The following is a 22,621-nucleotide window of genomic DNA, read 5'->3' as shown; positions in this document are numbered from 1 at the left end:
CAAATTATGAAGCCTCCATCTTCATTTGCTCTCCTCACTGTAATTTCTTCATATCTACATCTATTTCCCTTTAGAGTTAATTATTTGAGAGTAAACAAATAGTGCCAATACCTTGCCATCGACTAACAGTCCTAACTGTATTGATTGGAATAAAACACTACCTAGTTAAAAAAAAGAACCATGGCTGTCCCACCAGCCTGCACCCTTCCAGATGAGTTCTGCCTTCGAATTTTATGGTCCTGCTGATGCTTTGGTTCCAAGACAGGTCATCTCCTATCTAGTGGCTTGACGCCAGCTTACAGATATTTTATTAAAAGCTGCATCCGGAGGGCTCTCCAAAACGTCCAGCAAAAAAATTCTTTCACTAAAGGTAAGGAAATGAACAGCAGTATTCAAATCTCAGAGGAGTAATTATATGCAGAGAGGAGGCCAGCTGTTCTCTGTCTTTTCTGAAGATGTAACATGAGGAAAAACTGCTGAAATCACAGCAGGCAAGATGGAAGTTGGACAGGTAAGCATGCCTAAGATAAAGGAGTGGGAGGTAACAGAAGAAAAACAGTAGAAGTATTTCTTTCCGCTGGAAAATCTGAAGTTGCACAAGGCTATGCATCAGTCTGGGTTGATTCAGCCATAGACCACTTTGAGAATAGAACATATACTAAAGGACAAATCCTTTGCACATGAAAGGATGTCCATCAAAACATAAGCATCATTTTGCATATGAAGACAAATTTTATCTTTTTTTTGCAATATAGTATACATTTTGCTCAGGAAGAGAAGTCTAATAGACGTAGGGATTGAAACTCAATGTTTGTGGTAATCTTGGATTCAAAACTTGATTTTTCTTATAGAAGTGATACCCATAAGCAATAACAAAAGAAATCCTTAAATGAAAAAACTTCGACTTGTGCTGAAATTTGATTTTCCAAATATTAAAGATCTTTTACAGCTGTCCTTGTAAATGGGCAAATAGTTTCACAACCTAACTGTGTATTGCTCCCTAAAGAATGGGAGTTTTAGAGAAATATTCTTTTAGTCAATTTTGTAGCGATGTCAGACAGACATCTCTACATAATGATGTGAGGAAACAAACCTTGGCCTCAGAGTCGAGAGACCCATGGTGACTCTAGCATTGGCAAGTAACTTCACTTTTCTGTGCTTATTTTTTTTAATTAGGCAAGTTCCTTATCGTTTCTCAGTCTCTGTTTCTTTTCCTGTAATTGTAAAATCTGGAGGTAACTATCTTCCTCTAGATGTGTAAGACGATTAAATAGAGTAACAGTCCAAGTCCTGGTATATTGTAAATTTTCAATGTCAATATTTTTTCCTAAGGAAGCAGTCAAAAAAAGAAATTATTTTCCCTCCTCTCTAATTCCAAACAAATACCCAAAACCTTAATATTTCTTCCCTCAGTGACATATACAACAGATAAAAGAAGTTGGCTCTCAGTTTCAGCTTAACTTCAAACAAAGCCTAAACTATTCAAACAGATGGTTCTGGCATCCACCATGAGGAATGGCCCCTGTCCTGCTTTTTGGAAGCAGTGTTTGGGGTACTATGAAACAACTCAGAGGGGATAGCTGGGTGCACACACCAGGGGGATTTACTGCACGTGCAATGGGTGCCGATTCTCCTCTAAAGTTCCCATGTTCTTAGTGCAGCACAAATAAGCAGAGTCACCGAACTTGAAGAAATGACATGAAAGAATGACTGGCAGCCCTACCAGACTGGGTCATTTTTCATGATTGGAAGGGTCGCCCCAAAGTTCTGGTGTTCATAAGAACTTGGAACCCTGAAATCTGGGGAGCACCCAGATGTTAGCTTCAATTTCCCAACAACCTGAAGGGATGAAGAATCAGAGTTGTATTTCTAGTTATTTAAGGAAAATAGATGCACTATTTCTTGTACACTGAGGTTTGTGGGCTAAGAGCCGTATCTATAATCAATAGCATATCTAGGAGCACAGGGTCAGCCCTATACACAAAAGGCCTGAGAATTTCCTGAGATGATTTCAATAGGAAAAGTTATTTCTGGAAGTCTGCAAAGGCTCTAGGGAGACAGAATTCTGAAAGGCACCTGATCAGAGAAGAGAGAAACAGTTCAGAACAGAACACAGAGGGAATGGTGCATGAGGTAGGTCTTAGACAAACTAAGCAGGAAGCACCTAGCTAGTCTCTAGATACTTCACCTCTTGGCCTGTAGACCTGAAGCAGTGGCTTGTGAGAAAGTCTCAGGCAGAACCTGTCACTGTCACTCAGCCGAGCACTGGAAATGGGGTCTTTGCTTTCCCCCACCACTCACGACTCTCACTGTGCATTTTATGCTGCTGTGGCCTCACTGTTTCTGTCAAGGATCAATGCAGCTGATGTAATTCACATTAAGGTGTTAAATCATGTGATACTTTAAAAAAATTAAGAAATGGATTGACAAATCCCTCTGCAATAATATTTCATACACTAGAATATCAGTAAAAAATAAATGTGACCACTTTGGACTAGACCAGTTGTCAAAGTGGTTTGAAGATCCCCTCCATTAGAATAACTTAGGGCATTTTTAAAAATGCAGATCCTTGGTTCCCCCCTAAAACTACTGAATCAGAATCTCTAAAGCTGAATCCCAGGGATCAACGCTTCAAACAAACTTCCCAGGTAATCTTTATGCATAATAAAATTTGAAGACCCTTACCTGTCTGGATGGTGAACACTGTCTCTTTTCCAACCTTTAGCATCTTGACTATATCTCTATTTAGCATACATTTCACTGCATGATATTTGGTTACATATCTGCCTCATCCATGTAAACTTCATTATAATAAAGAGACTGAGAAAGGAAACAGATGGGAAAACTAGAAGGCCTTGAGAAGAAGACATAATAGTATCAATAATGCTGATTAATTATCAATAATCTGATTGTGAGAATTTACATTTAATGACTGACGATTGTGAGAGTTTATTATATTCTACAAAGCACTCAACACAAGTGTTAGCGTTCTTCCCCCTTTATTCCTTTACACTTTCTATGAGTAAACTAGAATGTGAGTTCTTTTTTTTTGAGGCTGAGTCTCACTCTATCGCCCAGGCTGGAGAACAGTGGCGTGATCTCGGCTCACTACAACCTCTGCCTCCCAGGTTCAAGTGATTCTCTTGCCTCAGCCTCCCAAGTAGCTGGGATTACAGGTGCCCACCACCACACCCGGCTAATTTTTGTATTTTTAGTTGAGATGATATTTCACCATGTTGGCCAGGCTGGTCTCGAACTCCTGACCTCAAGCAATCTGCTCACCTCGGCCCCCCAAAGTGCTGGGATTACAGGCATGAGCCAAGATGCCCAGCCTAAAATGTGAGTTCTTAAGGGGAAGGATTTTGTCCTGTCCTGTGTATCCTTTCCATCCTGGAACACAGAATAGAGATTAGCCCACAACTGATGCTCAGTCAGTGCTTGTTAAGTGGTTGAATTCATTCAAGAGTTTATGGTAGTGGCCTCATGGCCACAATACTGGCTATCTAGAGAAGCTAGTTGCCCTGAAAATGGCTTTTGAATGAACAAGTGATTTATTTAGGATTATCTGGGCATGATACATGCTTCTCTGGTTTGTCGATGGAAAACAAGTGTAGATAAATGGGTATGCATACATAGAAATGTATATGTTTTTAAAAATACTCATAATGGTTGTTTTAACAGGTCACTCATCAGCTGTAACTACCTCTTTGATGTGAGTCAAAGCAAATCAAGGAATGTGAACACATCGCTCACACATAAGTTGAAATTTATGAGCCACAAGAGGTCAGAAAAAAGCATTTGAACCTTACTTGAGATTCAACGGGCTGGCTGGGAGGGGTCCAAAGGATATAAACTGCTCAGGTAAATGACCCAGAAATTCCGTTCCACTATATCCAGTTCCACGGTTTACCCAAGATCAACAGAATGGAGCAGGAGAGCTCTCGAAGCTAAGGCAGGTGGCTGCCCCAGGAGTGGAAGAGGGCCTATTTTTTTTTTTTTTTTTTTTCTGTTTGAGTCCAAATGCTGTCAATTGTGGAAAAAAGGTAGCTGTTGAGGAAAGAATGCTGGATGCCTTGAAAAACTCAACATACACATGTGTATGAAGAAAGAGACTGTGCCTAAATAAACTTGGACTCGATATAGCCCACATGGCAGGAGGATGGAAGGCTGAAGTTGCAGAGCTGTGGGGAACCAGTGAGGAAATGGAAATGGATGTGGGAAGGCTGTCAGGCAGGAGGTTATGCCTCCATGGAATGAATGGAACCATTCAGAAGCCCAGATTGCCCTGGTTGTTTCCCTTCTGCTCTGTACACGTACAACCACTAAGGACATCCAGTGGGGGATAGTCAATGCCAAATGCAGTGTTCAGTTCAGACAGGCCAGTGAAAAAGTTGTCAACTCACTAAGGAATCTCAGCCCAAGTAGTTATATGAATTCAAGTAGGCAATACCAGCACATGATGAATTATGGTTTCTATTTTCTCATAAGATCTGAAAGACATAGCTGGAGAGACAGACGCTGGTTATCTTGGAGAACCTGCCCATAGTCCAGTTCAGAGAAAGCCCAGCCATGAAATGTCTTGCTGTAAAGTAGTGAGATAGAGAGGTATCAAATAGTAGGAGGCTTTATATATCAGATTGAATAACTCTTTCTATTTTTTTTCTCTGCTTGACTTTACTTCTCTGGAAACACACTGAGAGTTCTGACCCAGTCAAAAAAAACTATCGACTACTTTCTTTTTTTTTTTTGAGATGAACTCTCACTCTGTCACCCAGGCTGGAATACAGCGGCATGATCTCAGCTCACTGCAACCTCTGCCTCCCAGGTTCAAGTGATTCTCCTGCCTCAGCCTCCCAAGTAGCTGGGACTACAAGTATGAGCCACCACGCCTCGCTAATTTTTGTATTTTTAGTAGAGATGGGGTTTCACCATGTTAGCCAGGCTGGTCTCAAACTCCTGACCTTGTGATCCACCCGCCGCGGCCTCCCAAAGTGCTGGGATTACAGGCATGAGCCACTTCGCCCGGCCCATCCATTACTTTCAATTGCATGTGTACAAATTGTAGAGCAGTTGATCTGTTGTGCTGGGCAAGATAAATCCTCTTTCTCTATCTCCTGCTTTCAAATTTCACTACCACCTACACTTCCCAAAAAGCACAGTGAAGTCCAGTTATCTTCATAGCTGTGTGTCAACATGCAACAGAGAAAGGATTATATTCAGCCTGTGGAAGTTGTTGAGATAGAAGTACGAGAGTCAGTCTTGAGAATTTGAAGCAAAAGTCATAGTAAAAAGAGAAAAATGGAGTCTATGTTCACTTATGTGTATAAGTAAAATCTGGACAGCCAAATCATTTTCTTAGCATCATTCATTTTCAAGGTCCTGTCTCTCATGGCAATCTACTTCAGAGATGTTGAGTGGGTGAGTCACATTGTCTGGTGTATAAAGTGTCTAAGATGTCCTACAAAAAGTGTAGGCTCTTTGAATGTTGTACAAGGCACTCAAAGATCAACCAACACAGGGTGTATCTAAAGGGACACAGGAGACAACATGGAAAAGCTCTCAATGGCCAAAACTGGAATAAAATAGATAATTATAGCATTGGATTAGAACATAAAGAATAAAATAAATATCCATGATTTCCTACTGATATAAATAAATTATTGAACAAATAATTGAGGGAGAGGGGACAATTTTTCTAATAAAAAATTCCAAATATTAACTGTAGAAGAAATCAGAGAAATAGAAATTCACCACTAGAAAACCACAGTAGTGGGTGCTGCAGGCAACCATAGGTGAATGGCAAAATTAGTAGAGAAGGTTTAAGGAGAAACTATGATATTTACATAGCTTCAAATTATATCCCCCAAATTGTTTGTAAATTGTTGTTGTGGTTTAACATATGTGTACAGTTCTTTGCTACTTCTCTCTGTAGGAGGTAGAATTTAATTCCCTTCCCCATGAGTGTTCATAGACTCAGTGATTTATTTATTTCTAACAAATAGGCTATGATAAAGGAAAAAAAGTAACCTGACGGACACTACCCTAACCAAGTAATTAAGGTGGATATCACCAGTAATAAGTCATTTTGATACCATGTAGATGCTAATGTGATGTGATGAAGAAGACACTTCATCTCTGTGGTATTCTTCCCCCAAATTCATAGCCCCTAATGATGAGGAAACACTAGACAAACCCGAATCGAAGAACACTTTACCAAGATACCTGATCAGTCCTCTTCAAAGTGTCAGTCATACAAAACAAGGAAAGACTAAGAAACTGTCACAGATTAGAAGAGATTAAAGAGATATAATGACTAAATGCAATTTGGTATCCTGTACTGGATCATGAAACAGATAAAGGGCATTAGTGAAAAAAAAGGATGAAATTCAAATAAAGTCTGTGGTCTAGCTAATATTGTTATGCCAATATTAATTTCTTAGTTTTAATAACTGTACCATGGTTATGTGAAACGTTAACATTAAGAGAAGCTGAGAGAAGAGTATACGATAACTCTCTGTGCTATCTTTATACCTTTATTTCCAAATCAAAATGTAGAAGATACTAATAATAAATTGACATGCAGAAACATAATATCTTGCATGCAGAAACATAGTATCTTGCCAGTGAGGGGGAATTCTAAGGCTTTGCTCTCCCCTGTAGCAAAAAAGATTAACCTGAAGCAAAAAGGAAAATGAAAAAGATAAACCCTAAACCACCAATCTAAGTCATCCACACTGAGTTTCATAAGCTATATAACTTTGCGAAGACGAACTTTGATTTTTTGAAATGTCTTAATAAAGTATATCCTGTCTATAAGACAAATGTGTTTCTATATAATAATAGCACTTAATTTTCAATGTTCAAATATTCATTTAATTCACCATGATATGTGAAGATACAGAGGTAAACAAACCAATTTGAACTTTGCCCTCATGAATCTTAGTCTGACAAAGAAGACAGATAAAACACAAAAAATTATTAAAGCAATGCCAGATTGGAAATACATGAAAATGTAATTTAACAAAACCATGTTCATGCATCATCTAACATTATTCCCTCTGTAACCCTACAAAGCAGCAAGCATTAGAAACCTCGCCTAAAAGATGAAGAAAACATAGTCTAGTGATGATCAAGTGACTTGCTCAAACTCACATAGCTGGTCTGTGGATAAGTGACACCTAGGACTCAGGATTATTAACCCTATAACCTTTAAAACATTCACTATAACGTGAGACACATTAAAATATCTTCTTAAGTTGAGAAACAAATTTCATAGTAAAATTCACCCTTTACTAATGTACTTTGTTAGTCTGTTTTCACACTGCTATAACTACCTGAGATTGGGCAATTTATAAAGGAAAGAGGTTTGATTGACTCACAGTTCTACATGGCTGGGGAGGCCTCAGGAAACTTACAATCATGGCAGAAGATGAAGGGGAAGTAAGGCACCTCTTACATGGCAGCCGGAGAAAGAGAGAAACTTCCAAACACGTTTAAACCATCAGATCTCATGAGAACTCACTCACTATCACAAGAACAGTATGGGGGAAACTGCTCCCATGATCTAATCATCTCCCACCAGCTCCCTCCCTCAACACATTGGGATTACAATTTGAGATGAGATTTGGGTGGGGACACAAAGCCAAATGATATCATTCCACTCCTGGACCCTCCCAAATCTCATGTCCTTTTCACATTTCAAAACGAATCATGCCTTCCCAACAGTCCTCCAAAGTCTTTTTTTTCTTTTCTTTTTCTTTCTTTTTTTTTTTGAGATGAAGTCTCGCTCTGACGCCCAGGATGGAGTGCAGTGGAGCGACCTCGGCTCACTGCAACTTTCACCTCCTGGGTTCAAGCAATTCTCCTGCCTCAGCCTTCAGAGTAGCTGAGACTACAAGTGTGCACCAACATGCCCTGCTAATTTTTGTATTTTTAGTAAGAGATGGAGTTTCACCATGTTGATCAGGCTGGTCTTGAACTCCTGACCTCAGAAGATCTACCTGTCTTACCCAAAATCTTAACTCATTCTAGCATTAACTCAAAAGTCTAAGTCCAAAATCTCATCTGAGACAAGGCAAGTCCCTTCCATCTATGAGCCTGTAAAATCAAAAAGAAGCTAGTTACTTCCAAGATACAATGAGGGTAGGGGCATTGCAAATTTTCCAAACTTTTATGCTCTGCTTCCCTTTTAAACATAAGTTCCAATTTCAAACAATCTCTTTGTGAATGTATATGACTGTATGCTTTTAGAAAAAGCCAAGTCACATCTTGAATGCTTTGCTTCTTAGAAATTACTTTAGCCAAATACCCTAAGTCATCTTTCCCAAGTTCAAAGTTCCACAGATATCTAGGGCAGAAGCAAAATCCCACCAGTCTCTTTGCTAAAGCACAGCAAGAGTCACATTTACTCCGGTTCCCAACAAGTTCCTCATCTCCATCTAAGCCCACCTCAGCCGGGACTTCATTGTCCATGTCACTATCAGTATTTTGGTCACAGCCATTCAGCAAATATCTAGGAAGTTTCAAGCTTTCCCTCATCTTCCTGTCTTCTTCTGGTCTCTCCAAACTGTTCCAACCTCTGTCAGTTACCCAGTTACAAAGTCGCTTCCATATTCTCAGGTATCTTTACAGCAATGCCCCACTACCTCAATACCAATTTTCTGTATTAGTCCATTTTCACACTGCTATAAAGAACTACCTGAGACTGGGTAATTTATAAAAAAAAGAGGTTTAATTGACTCACAGTGCTGCATGGCTAGTGAGGTCTCTGGAAACTTAAAATCATGGCAGAAGGGGAAGGGGAAGCAAGGCGTGTCTTACATGGCGGCAGTAGAGAGAACGAGGGAAGAACTGCCAAACACTTTTAAACCATCAGATCTCATGAGAACTCACTATCACAAGAGCAGCATGGGGGTGGGACCAACCCCATGATCCAATCACCTCCCACCAGGTCCCTCCCTTGACATGTGGGGATTACAATTTGAGATGAGATTTGGGTGGGGACACAGAGCCAAATCATATCATGTACCATTCTATGAGTATTGACAAATGTGTGCAGTCATGAAAACCATGACAGTCAAGATATAGAATAGTCAGATGTCTGCTTCTGACTAAGGGGAAGTAACAATTAATGGATTTAGTGTCTTATCTGAAATAACCAAAAACTAGTGACAAAATATGTGAAAGAACAGTTGTCAAGACACTGTTAGTGACCCCTGAGAGATGGGAACAAATGAAGCGAACTCTGATTGCCCCAGCTTACTGACCTAGGGTTTGTAGGTCTTGGCACAGGGCAGAAAAGCACAGGTAGTGCCCATAAGACTTTCTGACTTGAGGAGATGCATCTGAGAGTCCAGGTAGAACAAAGTGGCGAGAGTTCATATGGGAGATACGAGGGAAGAGAGGCTGGCAAACGGAGACAATCCAGGAGATCAACAGAGAGCCCCTTCTAATATACTGCAGAGTCAGGATCCGTGCCTGTGTGTGAGGGAACTAATCAAAGCCAGTTAAAAAATCACCTGAAAGGATTAGAAAGAACAGTGTCTGAGGTTTGCACAGTGCTGGGAATAGTGCCTATTCTTATTAGCCAGGCTGGAAACCTCATAATTCACATTGAGTAGAGTATTAGGAGAATCTTGCCCCAGGAGTGAGGCATAATCAGACCCAGAATAAATGCAAATCTGATTCTAACAAATCTTAACAGAAGAACTCAAACATAACAAACTGTTGACAAATAATTTAATGGTATGCCAGAACAATATTCAATAATATTTGTAAGATTACAAACATATTCAGCACCCAATAAGATAACATTTGAAATCTCTGGTATCCAAAGATTACATATATGCCAAGAAACAAAAAATTATGACTCGTAATGTGAGGAAAATATCAGTAAATTGACACCAACCCAGAATTGACACATTTATTAGAAGTAGCAGACAAGGTTATTGAAAGAGTGATAATTTTATTTCATATTTCAAAATTTAAATAGGGACATGGATGATAAATACACCCAAATGAAACTTGTGAATATAAAAAGCATATCTGAGATGAAAAAATTACTGGATGAGATAAATGAGTGATGGGATACTAAAAAAGATAAAATTAATGAATTTGAAGGTACTGTGTTAAACATCATCCAAAATGAAATATACAGAGAAAAAGAATTTAAAAAAATAGAAAGAGCATCAGTGAGCTGTGCGATAAAGTTGCCTAACATATGGGTAATATAATTAGAGTGCCCAAAAAAGAGAAAGAAGACAGAAAAAAACCTGAAAAAAAAATATTCAAAATTTTCACAAATTGATGAAAAATCTAAATCCACATAGCCAAGAATCTCAATCAATACCAAATATGAGAAACATAAAGGAAACTACAGCAAGGCCCCACATAATCAAGTTGCTCAAAACTAGTAATAAAGAAAAAAATATTTTAAAAAGGCAGAGAGAAAAGATGCTTTATATGGGGGAAAGAAGGATGACAGCAGACTTCTTATCAGAAACAATGCAAATGAGAAGAAAGCAGAGCAACATCTTTAAAGTATTGGGGAAAAAAACTAAAATTGTATACCTACTTACATCTTTCAAAAACACAACTGAAATGAAGTTTTTTTTTACAAAACGCAAATGCTGAAAGAATTTATTTCAAGCAGACCCATATTACACAAAATATGAAGACCTTCAAGCAAAAGGGAAAGTGTACCAGATGGAAATATGGATCTACATAAAGATGAAAAGCATCAAAAATGGTAACTGCATAATTATGTATATAAGATTTTTAAATTAATGCTTAATTCTACATAAAGGATAATTGACTTTAAACAAAAATAATAAAAAATGTAGCATGGGGCTTGTAATATTGTAAAAGTAAAATGTATGACAATAGCAAAAACTTATGAAGGGGAAATAAGAATATACTATAGTAAAGGTTTTATACTGAGTCAGGATTTCTCAACATAACATTACTCACATTTGGGATGAAGGAGTCTTTGTTCTGTGGGAATGGTCCTGCGGTTTGTAGGCTGTTGGAACCATCCCTGACCCCTGCCCCCAATAGATGCCAATAACAATACCCAAGATGCAGCAACCAAAAATTTCTCCAGACATTACCAACCAAATGTCTCCCTCAGGCAAAGTTTTTTACACTTGGCAACTACTACTATAAGTGAATGGGAATTATATCACTTGAATGTAGACTGTGATAAGTTAAAGACATATATTATAAGCCATATCGCAACCACTAAAATAAAGGAACAAAGAGTTATATGTATAAGCCAACAAAAGAAGTAAGATAGAATCATAAAATCTACTCTATTGACCCAAAAGAAGACAGGAAAAAAGGTAAAGGAAAGAAAAGGACAAAAAAATGGTAATACAAGATAATTAATCTAACCATCTTAATTATCATATTAGTGTAAATGGCTGAAATACCCCAATTACAGCCAGATATTTTCAAATTGTATAGAAAAGCAAGACTAAACTATTTGCTGCCAACAAGAAACACATTATATATAAAGATGCAAATGGATTAAAAGTAAAAGTGGGAAGAGTTATGTCACACTAACATTTGTCATAAGAAAGCTGGAGGGGTTATTTTAATATCTTAGAGAAATTCTAATATCCTAATCTCAATAATTAATAGAACAAGAACATAAAAAATCATCAAGGATATAAGAGGCTTGAACAACACTGTCAAACTGACCTAACTGACATTTATAGAACATTCCACTAAAGAACAGCAGAATACACATTGTTTTAAAATGCACACAGATCATTTACAAAATAAGCCATATTCTAGGCTACAAAACAAATCACAATACATTTAAAAGGAAGCAAGTCATAAAAAGTTTGTTACCTGAACACAACAGAATTAAATAAATCATCAAACAATCTGAAAATTTGCCAAATATTTGAAAACTAAGAAAAACACTACTAAATAATCTACTGGTCAAAGAATAAATCAAAAGAGAAATTCAAAAGTGTCTTGAACTGAATGAAAATTAAAACATGTCAAAATTTGTGAGGTTTATAGCACTAAAAGCCCATATTGAGGGGGGAAAAGGTAAAAAATCAATGACCTCAGATTTCACATTAGGAAACTAAAAAAAAAAAAAGCAGATAAAGCCCAAAATAACTAAAGAAATGACAAATAACAGAAGAAAAATCAATATAATACAAAATAGAAAAACAATAGGAAAAAAATGGAACCAAAAGCTGTTTTTTGTGAACCATCAATAAAATATATAAACACCTAGCCAGATTGATCTAGAATCAAAGATGTACACAATTATCTATATCAAGAATATAGGTGAGGAAGGTAACATTATTTGGGATTCTAAGGACAGTGAAAGGAAAATAAAGGGAAAAATTTAGTCCTATGATTTTGACAAGTTAGATAAAATAGATAAATTCCCTGAAAGACAAAAACTATCAAAATTCACTAAAGAAGAAATAGATAACCTGAATGGCTCCATATCGAAAAGAAAATGTATTTGTGATTAAAAGCTTCCCATAAAGAAAATTCCAAGCACAGCTTCACTAGTGAAATTTACCAAACATTGAAGCAAGAAACAATATAACTTCTACTTAATCTCTTGCAAAAATTTGAAGAAGAGAGAATATTTTGAAATTTATTTTATGAGGCTAGTATCACCCTAATATCAACACCAGATTACAATATTACTGAATGGTGAAAGAATGAAACTTTGCCCCTAATATCAGAAACAAAATTAAATGTCTGCTCTCAATACTTCAACATTTTACTGAAGATTCTAGCCAGTGTGGTAAAGTAAGAGAAAAAAAATTAAAAGCATCTAAATTGTATCTGTAATGTAAAGGAAGCAAAAAGAAACTGTCTTTATTTACAGATAAAGTGATTATTTGTATAGAGAATCCCTTGGAATCTAAAAAAAAAGGTAGTAGACCTAATAATTGACCTTAGTAAGGCTGCAGGATACAAGTTCAATATGCTAAATTGTTTTTCTATATACCAGGAATGTACAATCAAAAGTGAAATTAAGATACAATAACATTTACAATAGCATCCAAATATAAAATCTTAAGAATAAATCTGACAAAATATGTGTCATACCTACATACTGAAAACTACAAAACATTACAGAAAGAAATTAAAGAAGACCTAAATAAATGAAACTATGCACCTTGTTCAAGGGATGGAAAACTGAATACTTTTAAGATATTGTAATGGTTAATTTTATGTCAACTCAACTAGGTGCCCAGATATTTGGTAAAATATTATTCTGGGTGCATCTGTGAGGATGTTTTTGGATAAGATGAACACTTGAATTGGGAGGCTGAATAAAACAGATTTTCCTCCCTAATATGGGAGCCCCTTGTCAAGTCAGTTGAAGGCCTGGATAGAACAAAAAGACCAACCTTCCTGTAAGAGGGAACTCCTGCCTGACTGCTTGAATGGGACATTGGCCTGCTCTCACTTTCAGACTGAAACTCACACAATTGGCTCTCCTGATTCTCAGGCCTCTGGATTTAGATCTTGGACTTGCCAGCCTCCAGAATCACACAAGCCAACTCCTCATTATATATATATGTGTATACATATATATACACACACACACATATATATACATATACCTATATATAATATATATACACTCATATATACACACATTATATATTATATATACATATCTGAACATATATATGTATATATAATATATATCATGGGTGTATATATATAATGTGTGTATATATATATACACACACACACACACAGACATCCTATTGGTTCCGTTCTCTGGAGAACCCTGATTAAAACAGATTTCAATTCTCCCCAAAATTAGCTTATAGATTCAATGCATTCCCAATCAAAAATCTCAGAAGGTTTTTTTGCAGAAATTGGCAAGAGGTTATTCTAAACTTCAAATGCAAATGCAAAAAAAAATGCTTTGGCTATTTTCGAAAAATATAAAAACAAAAAGTTGGAGGTCTAACACTACCTGACTTCAAAACTTATAAAGTTACAATAATTAATACGCTATGGTGTTGGCATAAAGATAGACACATAGATCAATGCAACATTAAGAGAGATTCTAGAAATAGACCCACACCTATATGTACAAGTGATTTTTGCCAAGGTACAAAGGCAATTTGGAAGGAAAATTCAATCTTTCAATAAATGCCGCTGAAACAAATGGATATCCACATGCAAAAAAAAGGAGCTTTCATTTATACCTCATGCCATGTACAAAAATTAACTGAAAGTGGTTCACGGACCTAAAGTAAAATGATAAGACTTTCAGAAGAAAATAAACAATAAAACCTTTTTGAGTTACACGAAGTTTTCTTAGATACAACATCAAAACATCATCCATAAAAGAAAACAATAGACTTCAGCAAAATTAAAAACTGCCACACTTTAAAAGACACTGTTAAGGTAATGACAAAGGCAAGCCATAGTCTAGGAGGAAATATTTTCAAATCATATATCTGATAAAATAATTTTATATAGTCTATATTTAGAACTCTCGAAACCCAATAATAAAAAAGGCAAATAAAAATTTAAAATGACAAAAGATATGAGACACACTTCATCAAAGAAGCTATACTGATGGCAAATAGGTACATGATAAGATGCTCAACATCAATAGTCATTAGGGAATGCAAATTAAAACCACAATGAGACACTACTACACATCCATTGGAATGTTTAAAATTAAAGACAGTCCATACAACGTGTTGTCATGGATGTAGAGCAACTGGAATTCTTGCACACTGCTAGTGGGAATGTAAAATGGCACAACCACTTTGGAAAGCAGATTGGCAGTTTCTTAAGAAACTAAACATATGATCCAGCCATTCCACTTTTAGATATTTACCAAAGATAAATTAAAGCATATATCCATATATTTGTACACAGATGTTCACAGCTGCTTTATTTGTAGTACTCAAAAACTGGAAACAATCTAAATGTCCATCTGCAGATGAATAAACAAATCATGTTTTACCATACAATGGACTACTGCTTAACCACAGAAAGGAATCAGTTATTGATATACACAGTACCATGAATGAATCTAAAAAAATGCTAAGTAGAAGAAGCCAGACAACAAAAAGTACATACTATAAGATTCCATTTATAGGCCAGCAGCGGTGGCTCATGCCTGTAATCTCAACACTTTGGGAGGCTGAGACGGGTGCATCACCTGAGGTCAGGAGTTCAAGACCAGCCTGGTCAATGTGGTGAAACCCTATCTTTACTAAAAAATACAAAAATCAGCCGGGCATGGTGGCGGGCACCTGTAGTCCCAGCTACTCAGGAGGCTGAGGAGGAGAATGGTGTGAATCCGGGAGGCAGAGCTTGCAGTGAGCAGAGATCACGCCACTGCACTCCAGCCTGGGTGACAGAGCGAGACTCCGTCTCAAAAAATAAAAATAAATTAGCCAGGCATGGTGGTGCGTGCCTGTAGTCCCAGCTATTCAGGAGGCTGAGGCAGGAGAATCGCTTGAACCCGGGAAATGGAGGTTGCAGTGAGCCGAGATCACACCACTGCACTCCACCCTGGGCAACAGAACGAGACTCCATCTCAAAAAAAAAAAAAACAAAAAACAGATTCCATTTATACAAAATTCTAGGAAATGGAAATTTATCTACAGTGACAGAAAGCAGCTCATGGCTGCCTGAGAACAGGGTGGCCTTGGGAGCAGGGGGCTGGGGCTACAAGGGCAAATGAGAAAATGTGAGGGTAAAGGATGTGTTAATTACCTTGATTGTGGTGATGGTTTCATGAATAAATACATATGCGAAATTTACCAATGTGTAACTTTAAACGTGTGATTTGTTGTATGTCAATTATACCTCGATTTTAAAAGGAAGAATATATAGAACAGTCACTATGCCCATTTTCATAAAGCTAAGAAGTAGTTAGCAACACAAAGATTTATTATTCACAGTTTATGGTGAAATAGCACTAACACACACATTAAGCATATGATGATGACAAAGAGATCTTTTAGAATTTCTCAGATGTTCTGCCTCCTATTTTTGGATGGTCTTTACTGCAGACAGGGGTCATATCTGCTCTTCCACTGATATTTCCCTGACCCCTATTGGTCCTGTCCTACTCACGATAGGCAGCAATGCTCACAGCTCACCACCCAGTACCTGCCCTAATGTGAAGTATCTGCAATGAGACGGAAAGTACTGAAGGAGATGATCCCCTGAGCATTATAGATTATTCCAGAAGGATGATGTTGCTTATATGACATGTCAACTGCTAGCTGTCCACTGTAAGTTAGTAAGAGGATTAACACCATCCTAGAAGTATGGCCCTGAGAATATACTTGAAAATAGCTATTGGAACATGTACTATGACCTAGCCATGATAAGAGGTCAGCAAATTCTGGCCAATATACCACAGCATCTGCCATTTGATAAACTTAGCATGACAAGGGCAGTGCTGACTCATGTTGGTATTCTAGCCCATAAAAACATCCTAGGAATCTGGGCAGAGCTGTCTGTAGATTTAAACCCTGATGAATCAGAATGTGAGAGGAATGAAGAGGCCCACACAGGCTTACAATCTACAGCCAGGAAGCCCTGCTGATTTACAGTGGCTGCCACATCTCTGAACCTTCAGCATTCATCCTCTATTCCAGTGGTCACACAATATACCAGGTATTGCGTAGTGCCTGGTATTGTGGTCTAACATGGTAACCTGGCTCTTGCAGTGAAACTCAACCTTTCATATTCATTCATTCATATAATAAATATCCATTAGGTACCTGCAATGGCAGAGTACTTTGTTGTACACTGGGGTTACCAGGATGACTAAGACAAGCACTGTCCTCTTGGAGGTGAAGTTCACGAAGGGGAGATGGACATTAAATAACTGGTTACATGGTAAGCGATCTGTGATAATAGTGGTGAGAGCTAAATGTATAGTTGGAAACAAGAGCCTGGAACAGAACAACCTGTGTGGTCTGGAGGACTGGGGAAGACTTTCTGGAGAAAAGGACATCAGAGATGACACCTGAGGGATGAATAAGAGTTCTTCAGGGTAATCAGAGGTGGGAATTTCAGGCTCTGGGAAAGGAGAGAAGAGCACTTCTTGAGGAATGAGAAGCATGCCAGTGGGGCTGCAGCGGAGAGAGGGAAGCAGGGCAGAAGACAGATAACAAGGCTCTGCAGACTGTGTTAAGGGTTTGGGGAGAATGGAAAGCCATTGAGGGGGTCACATTTTACCATCTTTATTACACTGTAAATTCCCTAGAGCACAGGGATTATGTCAAACTAACAGAAAATAGCCTATCACCCACAAAATTCTACCTGCAAGTAATAATTCTAAAACTTTGCCCAAGGTTCTCTAGGATGCCTTACTGGGGTTCTCTATTTATAAATCTTTTCTAAAATGCCTGATCCCACTTCGCAATTTTGTTCAAGACAATAGATCAAATTCCACCAAACCTCTTATTTGCAGATGAAGTAGCTTACAGAGGAACGCTGTGTCAGTTAGGGTCTAGAAGTTAGAGAGAGGGAATAGCAGAGTTGGAGGGGAGAGGAGAGATCATCTAGGCCCACACATTAGAAGAAGCTTGCCTGGGGCAAAGGAGAGGGCCTGAGGCAGACCCAGGCATCCCAAGCCCTAACCCAAGTTCTTATGACTCTAGGATGTTCCTTAAAGATTGTCATCTGGTTTTGCTTTTTCCTTATCACCCTCCTAAAAGTCAAACACAAAAAACACAGTAACTAGAGGGTTCAAGATTGTTGGATTCCAGCTAATCGAGGTTGTTTTTTGAGGTAGAAGAGCTGAAGTGGAATTGGGAGCAAGTGAAGCATTAAGGGGACGGAAATTTCCTGGACACCTGCTTGGGCCAAGCGTAATGCCAAACACCCAGGACCCCCAGTGTTGCTCTCAATAGCCCTGTGAGATCAGCATTATTAGCCCCATCTTACAGATGAGGAAACTCGGCCTTGTTATACCTTGCCCAAGACCACAAAGATAGTAAGTGGTTATAAGAAAGAAATCTGGAAATTCAGTGTAGGTCAGTATGGCTCAAAAGCCATGTTTTTCCTAGTCAGCTCCAAGACTGATTAGGTTGGGTCCCCACACAATGATGAAATCACCTCATCTTTTGGAGAATTTGCCTGCTTCCTGCTTGTTACTCTCAAATGCGGGACTCTGAAAAGCTTGCCGCGTTCCCAGGAGATACTGATCTCCACGTTCCCAGGAGATACTAAGACCTTCCTCCCCAGGGAATTTAGCACCTGGAGTAAAATGGCCTACAGTGGGTTAGGCCCAAAGCATGACAAGACAAAGACACAAGAAATCCCCAAACCAATCATTTCCTCTTATTTCATTGGAGCCTTTTACCATGTTGGAAAATTATCTCTACCCTGTCCAAAGAGCCACTAAAAGTGAATTCTCTACACTGGCCTCCTGTATCCTCAGGCAATGAGGGGTGTTCTCTCTCTCTCTCTCTCTCTGTCTCTCTCACTCTCGCTCTCTCTCTCCCTCCCTCCCTTCCTTCCTTCTCTCTGTCATCTTCAGTTTTCCCAGAGGGAGCAGCAATCCTGCTGCCCAGCAGTACACAGAACTTTGATGTTGTTTCTTGAGAAGAAAGAGGGAGGAACCAGATGTGTCATTCCCAGAGAGAAAATGAATCACAACTCCTCTAGTTACTTGGAAATCTCTGATGTGCTACCCTCACCCCATCTCCTCACCCTTTCCAAGAGAAAGGGTTCCAGTTCAGTGTTCCTTGGGGGCTCAAAAAAAAAAAAAAAAGTCTTTTTTCTCCTTTATCCAGAAAATATTTCTCAACATTCACTCCATCCAGCAGATAAGGCTATTTTAACACTGTTTGCCTTTCCAGATGTGTAAGGCAGCCCAGGACTCATACCTGTGGTATCTCATACCAGAAATGAAACTTGGCTTTGGAACTAAGCTCCAAACTTGATGATCAAGACTCTCATCCTTCAATTTCTCCTATTCTCTCCCACTTCAGGATTGGGATGCAGGTAGAAGCTGAAGGAGGCTAAGACAGAAGTTTGAGCAAAAAGCAATGATTAGAATTTGTATTCCTGAAAGCAAAAGGAAAAGAGAAGAAACGTGCTCTTATAAAAACAGCATTGATTAGGGAGTAACAGTTGCAGATTTTATTTGTAGCTTTGGCATCTACTACCTGGATTAAGTAGGCAAGACACTCCACCCTGCCAATTTGGATTCCCAATTTTCAGATTGGGAATGCTCAACCTCCAATAACATTCTACTATTCCTGTAGTCTTCTGAGATGGAGAGATTGTAAGGAAGGGAAGAGACGGGCAGGAAGAACATAGGGAGGGAGGTGGGGCTTCAGAATAAATAGAGTAACTGACAGACAGCACAAAGAACACTTGAAAAAGAGAGAACAGAAGAGCATCCAAAGGATAAAATAGTTCAGAATCAGAGAAACAGTTTGTGTTAGTTGAACTTGCATCTAGATAAGACAGAGCCAACCTCAAAGGGAGCCCAGTGCTGGCAGAAGAAGAGAGAGTAGAAACAGAAGACAGGGCCGTCTGTCTGTCCTCCCACCTGCTCTGGGCCCCAGAACTCCTCCCATCTCTCTGCAAGGCAGGCAGGCAGGCTGAGACCCGCGGCTAGTTGTGGAGGAAAGATCTACCCAAGTCTCCTGGCTTTCTAAGAAGACAAGCTTTGATCTATAAAAAGTCAAGTACTATGATTTGAATGAGGCATGCGCCAAGCCTTCTGAATCAGTGACTAGAAAGAGCTTGCATTTAATGTAAATTTAGAATAACAAAGCAGGGTGGAATGCTGGGTGGGGTGGGGACAGGCAGAGAGAGAATGAAAATAAATTATCTCTGGAGGTAAGAGTTGATTGTGGGAAAGCTGAGACTCTAAGTTCAGAGGGCAGGAAGGACAAGGAGACAGAAACTCCCAAGGGTGCAGAGTGGCCTCCTGATGTCCGTGGGCTGGACCATCAGTGACTCCTGCCTGCCCCAGGCCTGGCAGGACTGGCTATGACTTGCTGCTGGAGGGAAGCTTGGTAGGATTTATGAGACGAGCTAGTGAGATGTTCTTGGCAAGCCGAAACTATAAATGTGCAATACTTTATCTCCTGTAGGAATGTTTTATGAAAAGGAAAGATGGGAAATGTCTACATAAAATAGAGCTCCAGCCACTGGTCAAGGAGAGTGGCCTCTCTCCGCAGCCACATCAAAGGCATAGCTCTGTCTGCACCCTGTGGCCTCTGCAGAGCCTTCTCTGGGAGCTCAGAAGTTTACTGAGAGCCAAGGAGAGAAGGGAACACACCCACTGCCAGTGCTCTTCTAGGATTGTCAAGAGGAAGAGGAGCAGAGTCTGCTGGGGAAACTGCTGTTGCCCCTTCCAGCTCCCTGGAAACTTCTTCACCATCCAGAGTGCTTCAGTAGGGCTGAAGCCTGATAGAGCTTTGTAGTAGGAGCTCTAAACAAGAAGTCAGGCAATTGACCTAAACTCTGTAACTAGATAGCCACAGGGCTTGGAGAATGTCACTTTCCTCCCCAAGTTCATTTTCGTAGAAAATGAGACAATCAAAGATGAATGAATGGTATTCTAACAGTCTTCTCCAGGAACCATGAAAAGGCAGAACTGGCTTTTAAATTTCAAGGGAAGAAAAAGTAATCTCTTGAGCAGGAGGATAATATTTAGAATTAGATGCAAGTCCCATCCCTACTAAGTTACCCCTAACTGCCCACACTCCAATGAATAAGACCAGCCAAGATGAAATAAGAAACATAAGCAAAACACTTTGGGGCTGATAGAGGAGGTTTGTTTCACATGAACTTCAATGCCATCTTCTTGGAGTCTATGAGAAGGTGCAACCTAATCTCAACATTCCTGAAGATGCTGCAGCTTCATCCCAGGCATTTTGGTTTTTCTTTCTGCTTCTTCCTTGGGGACACTTCACTGAAAATAAAGTGCCCACAGCAGGGCTGATGAGCTCATGCAGAGACTTTACATAAATTAGAAAAAAGGTAACCTCATGCCAGGGCAAACGGCTTTGGCAGTGTTGTGCAGAACGGATTTCAGCCCTCATTTGATTTATTTAGCTGGATGCTCCCATACAACCTGCATGAACTACACAACTGTAGCTGAAGTGCAAGGCTGGGGATAGGGTAGTTGCTCAAAATCTACATGTCAATAATAATAGTGCATTACTACATGCCATAGGTCAGGTTTCCGGGGAAGCAGACTCAGAGTTGAACATGTGAATTAAGAGGAACATTCCCAACCTCAACACCTACAGGAAAGGAAAAGAAGCAACACTGAACAGAGGGAGAAGCTGAACCACAATGCAGCTGCAGCAAAGGCCTCAATCCACCCCACTAGGGAGCTCTACGAGCGAGATGGTCCTTCTCAGTTGTTTAGAATTCGTTAAGGCTGGTCTTTTATACATCCTGTGTATATGGACCGTAGTTAATATGCATATACATATGCAGATATGGACCATAGTTAATTCTTACTATTTTATGTTGCCTTGGCATACATTTTGAATATAGGTTTGACTTTCTCATACCAGCAATAGGGCTTTGTCACCCTTGACTCGGTTTCTAATTCTCCGCCTCCTCTCAGTTCATTCTTCAGTGTAATCGAACCAGACATCTGCCTTATACAACTGCCTCCTGGTGACCACTGCCCCATAGGACGCTAGATACAACCTACTTGACTCACCCCCATATTGCGTATGGAATGTGCAGATATGCCACAGTGACCTTCTCTCAGTCACAGTGTGAATCCACAGAACTCATGCCTGCTTGCTATAAACTCACCAATTAGAGCTTCCCCCCGGAAACCTACTTGGGTAACACCCTGCACCCCAGTGAAAGCTTTGGCCTACAGCTTTTGTCCCTCTTGCTCCCCACCGGCTGGTTAAGTGCAGGTGTCCTGGATGCCTCCAACATCCTGTTGGCTTTGCAGCATGCTGTCTTCTTCTCTCTGGGATCTGTGAGTAATTAACTGCTTCTCCTATGCCATGGGTTTTGTTGTGCTGCCTCCTCTGTGTCTCACCTGGACCTGACTCTCCTCCTGAGCAAGGCTCTCCTAGAGAGGGGCTGTCTTGGTAGAAATAAACTGGACATAGGTCAGACAAGAGCCACAAGGGCATCTGCCAGTATAAACTAGTTTCCTGGGAGAGGAAACTTTAGGATTAGACACTTAGGCATTAGGCTGTCATCCAGGATGAGAAAGTATTCCATGAAAGGCACATTGTCAACATCCACAGCCACCTCCTTTGGAGCTCCATCAAAGCAGGGCTAGAATTTACAGTCACTCTCCAGAGAGAGACCTCAAGTCCAAAATAAGGAAAATAAAACATGGGCTATCCTTGGATGGGAGGCATGGCTTTGGGGAAAAAAAGGCCTAAAAGGCAAAGGCAACTGCTGAAGAGTAGTCAGCAAACATTTGTAGCATCTAGGGGAACACAAGCTTTGATTAAGGTGGCTCTGATGCCACAGCACAGCATCCACTACACTGTGTTAATTCCTTTGCAGTTTAACAAGCATGCTCTGTGCAGATATCTTTCATTTGCCCTTCCAGATAGACTCTCTACCTTTCTCCACTCTGCTTCCTCCTCTGGGAGGCTGACTTGTGTGGATTATATCAGCAGGC

At 39.5% G+C, this 22,621-nt stretch overlaps 2 long non-coding RNA genes across 2 annotated transcripts in view; one reads left to right on the top strand and one right to left on the bottom strand.

Annotated features, from left to right (window-relative positions):
* LOC131383444 (uncharacterized) overlaps nucleotides 1–3,832 on the top strand; it is a 62,730-nt gene extending 58,898 nt beyond the window's left edge. The window contains exon 3 of the long non-coding RNA XR_009213479.1: nucleotides 3,682–3,832. This is a non-coding gene — a long non-coding RNA (uncharacterized LOC131383444). The remainder of the gene's footprint in view (nucleotides 1–3,681) is intronic.
* The window catches only part of LOC131383443 (uncharacterized), an 82,672-nt gene extending 63,711 nt beyond the window's left edge, over nucleotides 1–18,961 (bottom strand). The window contains exon 1 of the long non-coding RNA XR_009213478.1: nucleotides 18,876–18,961. This is a non-coding gene — a long non-coding RNA (uncharacterized LOC131383443). The remainder of the gene's footprint in view (nucleotides 1–18,875) is intronic.
* Between the last annotated feature and the right edge of the window lie 3,660 nt (nucleotides 18,962–22,621).

The sequence above is a fragment of the Hylobates moloch genome, unplaced genomic scaffold (assembly GCF_009828535.3).
Source record: "Hylobates moloch isolate HMO894 unplaced genomic scaffold, HMol_V3 SCAFFOLD_1, whole genome shotgun sequence".
In the NCBI taxonomy this organism is placed as follows: Eukaryota; Metazoa; Chordata; class Mammalia; order Primates; family Hylobatidae; genus Hylobates; species Hylobates moloch.
The sequence above is the reverse complement of the archived record's forward strand: the minus strand, read 5'-3'. Positions and strand labels throughout refer to the sequence as shown.